Raw genomic sequence first — 4,603 nt, forward strand, 5'->3', positions numbered from 1 at the left:
CCCTATTTAGGTATTTAGTGTCCTGGGTTTACGATCTGAAGAAATGCTCTGCACATGCATGTATATTCCTATTATTATTATTGAGAAATCCCCCTTTGAAGTTGAAGCTAATGCAGAAAATGAATGCAGAACGATTGCAAATGAATACAGTCCAAATCCATGCACAACTTCAGCATTTTTATATTTGTGGTCCCTTCTGAATTCAATTAAAATTTATTACACACTTGTTCAGTGTTACAGGTCACATATACCGTATGAATAAACAAATAAATACACAAATAGAATTAAATATTTTTTAATAGAATGTGTACGCATGTCTACAGACATAGGGCATGTCTCACTGGTAGACACACAGTACTACATGAGCTCAGGCCTGGGGCCCGGTGACCGTGTGTGTGTGTGTGTGTGTGTGTGTGTGTGTGTGTGTGTGTGTGTGTGTGTGTGTGTGTGTGTGTGCATGTGCATGTGCATGTGCATGTGTGATCTATAACCATGCACTATGTAAAGCCTCAGGGACGCACCCAGAGCTTGTATTACATTTCTCACTCGACACTGACACACACTCTTAACACACTTATGGTTCTAATCACCTGATCATTCCCAGTATTAACACCCCCCCGCTTGGTATCAATTGCAGTCATGTTCAATCGAATAAAGATTTTCGAGCTCCTTTTCTTCACAGCGACGATTGTGATTTTCATCGCTCTTTATTCCCATTCTCAAATTAATATCGGTGTACTGGACAGGACTTTTGTGAATGATTTGGGCTTGGCTGCACTGTTAAAGTGCTATAACTCTAATCTAGACAGAGTGAAAGTGTTAAGCCGCCATGAAATAGAGGTTGGTGTTTTGGTCCAGGCCCCGTTTGCTTTGTCACTGTGCCAAACCATCTGTACCAAAAGTAAAGCTTGACGTTTTACAGTGCCTGCAATGCTGTTTGAATCTATCCTAAACGAATGTGGCAAAAAACAGAGCCCAATCACATTCGAGCTCCTACAGATTTAAGCAGTTATTTTACCTGTGCGGTACCTTCAAACATGTTAACCCTTACCCTCAATTTAGTAAAATTGCACAAATCTTGCTAGCCATGCTGCTGAGAGTTGGATTTGAGCTTAAAGACTATATCTGGTGGTAGAGATGGTTTGTGTTAGTCAATGTCAGCCAAAAGGAGACACCTACAGCCTGGTGACCCTGGCAATAAAACCTGCTAATAAAAGTCGTTTGACGGGCAGGTCTGCTCTCCACCATTCCTTCTTTTCTCAAATTCCAATTAAATACAAAGCCGATTCCTCTTAACGGTGTCTGCTTTTTTAATATCGCACCAGTTACCACCGAGCAAAAATTTTATGAGTCTGCTTCAGTAACAGGACAGGACTGTTAAAGGTATTTTAGCAATGAAAATCCCATAAAAGATGTGCCAAATTGAATTATACGGAACCCTCGTTAAAAATATGTGGAATTTGGAACTTGTGTGGTGTTTTTTTTTTTTTTTTGACATTTTAATGATCTTATGTAGTTTACAATTGTTGAATCTAAAAATTTCTTAAATTAATAGTGTGTAGGTACTAGTATATACATTTGTTCAGTGTCCAGTGAGAAAAAGTATATGACTATTTAACTAATTTATATGCATATTACATTTATAATGATAAAGAATTTCGAATGCAGTGAAGCCTGTGGTGTGGCATATGGCCCTTAATGAGGGTGTCTGAAAATGCCTAGACTATGCATGACTCCATAATTGGTCTATTATTGAAAATGATGCAGGTATGTATTGACAGTTTCTTTTTGTGCTATTGTACCTACTTTGTTCCGTCCTTTCTCGGCTTAATTCTTTACCCTTGTGACCTGCTTCCTTCCACCCAATGTGAGGTTAACGTATCCATAATGACCGTGTACGCCAGCATAGTGCTGGGGATCCGGAGAGCAGCTCACCTTGTCTCGGGACGTGACTCAATTAGTCCTTCATTAGCCTTGCTCTGCATTTTTTTGTGATTGCCGAACCAAATTGCTTTCTTATGTGCTATTTTCATTTCTACTGGCTTGCGGAAATGTATCTGATTTGGTGTCAGGGTTCAGAGAGAATGCAGCGTGCTCTTTTGCCGATAAATCTCGGGTGGGTGCCAGAATACGCAAGGCAGTTTTGCTCGACTGAAGATCAGAGATTCTAATCTGACTTGAGCTGTTTGTGCAGTGCAAAGATGCATTCAAGGGCCAGTCTAATTCTACACTAAGAATATTGCAAAAAAAAAAGCACATTCTATATGCATTGGAGGCTCTTTGACATTTGCAGTCCATATGTTTGCATGTGGAGAAGGCTGTATGTCCTGTCACATACAGGCGTCATGTTGATAGATGCAGACAAACAGTCTTGTCTCCACCCAATTCATTTCAACATCACGAAAGCCTGAACGAAGCTTAAGCACATTTATTGGGCCTTTTTCCCATTTCATTTTGAAGGCCTTCTGTGCAAGTGCATAAGAGATCGCTTCTCCAGTACAAATACATATGTAATGCGTCTTGTGCCCCAGGCCATGTTTTCTTAGGGTGATGCTGTCCTTTTAATTCCCCCTCCTCTTTCTTTTTCTCTGTTTTGATTTCTACTTAAAGTTTGATGTCTGTGCCCTCCCTCTGGGGCAACATTAGCTTGTATGCTAATAGACCTATGCATATTCTATTAGCACTGTCAGTGCAGGATGAGGGACATATGCAGTAAGAGCTGGTTTGGGGGCAATAAACCCAGCAAGGGGATTCTGTCTGCTTCTGCGCCATCAGTCATCTTCTTGCTCTGAGTGGCTCTGACTTATAGACCTTAAACAACCTCTCTATTTAGAGCTTGACTTTAACTGCTGCTATCTCAGTTCACTAGAAGTATGTGTAAATCAGTAGGAGAGATAGGAAACTTAAATACTAAATGAAATCCACATGCAGGATGTTGGATTAAATGTTTACAGGCATATTGGAGGGGTAAAAGCTTTGGTTATGTAATAAAATTTTTTGACAGATGCACTGAATCAGGGTCAGGGTGTATTATCTTTATTTTGTCAAATTTTGATGTAATTGAATTGTAACTGAGATGAGGGTATAAGGCAGATTCCTAATGTCACTTAATGTTATGCTGAGAATTATTATTATTATTTTTTTTTAACCAATTAAATTCTGATTGTCTCAGTGACAAGGAGGTATGATGCCAGCAACATATAAATTGCACACTAAGAAGCCACAAGCAACTGACATATAGTTAACATCAGGGTGATTTTGGTGGATTTCAGTAGTTCAAATTTCAGTGATTTCAGGCTTTTTAAAATTTATTTTTATTTATTGACAAATGTAGCTGCATCAGTATATGAGACAATATTCAATAGTTGTTTGTGAAAAAACATTTTTGTAAATATGACTACCTCATATACTCAATTGTTTAGTTTAAAAAAGTGTTTGTGAATATGACTACCCCATATATACCCCATATATGACTACCCCACATATACACAAACACTTTATCACACAAAAAAAGTGAGTATATGTGGTCATCATATTCACAAAAACTTTTTCCACAAGAGACTACCACATATTCTCACTTTTTTCTTAAAAAAAAAAAAAGTTTTGTGAATGTGATTACCTCATATACTCAAAAAAAACTGTTCTTAAATACACTTCATGTAGTTAGTTTTGAGTTCAGTGTAGTTCTGTGTTAAATAAATTAAGCACTGATAGTGTGCAATGTTAATTGTTAATTAAAGTACGAGATCTTAGCAGAGCCACATAACATAGGATTGATTAAAAATGTTTTAAAAAAGCCTGTATCTCCACTTTCTAGCAGGATCTCCCCCTCCTTTCTGCAGCTCACCAATAAAGTGGTGCACAAAATGAGAAAAGTCTGTTGGATAAATGTGGGCTGCTCATTTAAGATGGTGAATTAAAATGATCTGAGATGAAGTCTACACTGTTAGAGTGCCAATTCAAGCTACTTTTCAGACCCTTGGACTTACCTAAGTGCTTGGGGACAACATTTTCACTAAGCAGAGATGTTATAAAAGCAGTCAACTGCTGATTTTTCTGATTAGGGCAAAATATTTTACCTAACATGCACAAAGAACTGTTTTACACTGTTGGATATATTTCCACCGAGGTACTTTTTGGACTCTCACTGCGACATTACAATTCTCCACACCAGCCCGTAATGAAAATAGAAACCGCACTGAAGATAACACAACCACCAAAGTATTCACCATAAAAGAAAAAGAAATCCTGTTTATTCCTAAAACAGATGAACCTTTTATAAAAATGTGGAAGCATTTACTTTAAGGGTCGTCTTTTAGAGTAATTCCCAAATGAAACTCTCCGGCCCTGTATTTATGAAGCCCATTGCAGAGGACTCTAATGAGGCAATTAAGCTAAGGGTCGGACGACTTTGATCTAAATGTGGTGATTTTTACCAAAACATCTCATCATGATAGATACTCATAACTCAGGGCCCTTAATTGTGCTTAATTTGTTTGGAATAGGAATGTGTTTTCAATTAGACACTGCATTCTGCCAGCATGTTTAAAGGAGTCTGTCAGAGAAAATTAAGAACAAGTTTGCTTTGGAAGTGACTGTTTTT

General features: G+C 38.0%; 1 long non-coding RNA gene across 1 annotated transcript; it reads left to right on the forward strand.

Moving 5' to 3' along the window:
• Nucleotides 1–1,477: 1,477 nt before the first annotated feature.
• On the forward strand, nucleotides 1,478–4,365 carry LOC310732836. The gene is made up of 2 exons (XR_014535559.1): nucleotides 1,478–3,611; nucleotides 3,685–4,365. It is a non-coding gene; the product is annotated as an uncharacterized lncRNA (long non-coding RNA).
• Nucleotides 4,366–4,603: the final 238 nt, after the last annotated feature.

The sequence above is a fragment of the Silurus aristotelis genome, assembly GCF_946808225.1.
Source record: "Silurus aristotelis genome assembly, chromosome: 11".
Taxonomy (NCBI): domain Eukaryota; kingdom Metazoa; phylum Chordata; class Actinopteri; order Siluriformes; family Siluridae; genus Silurus; species Silurus aristotelis.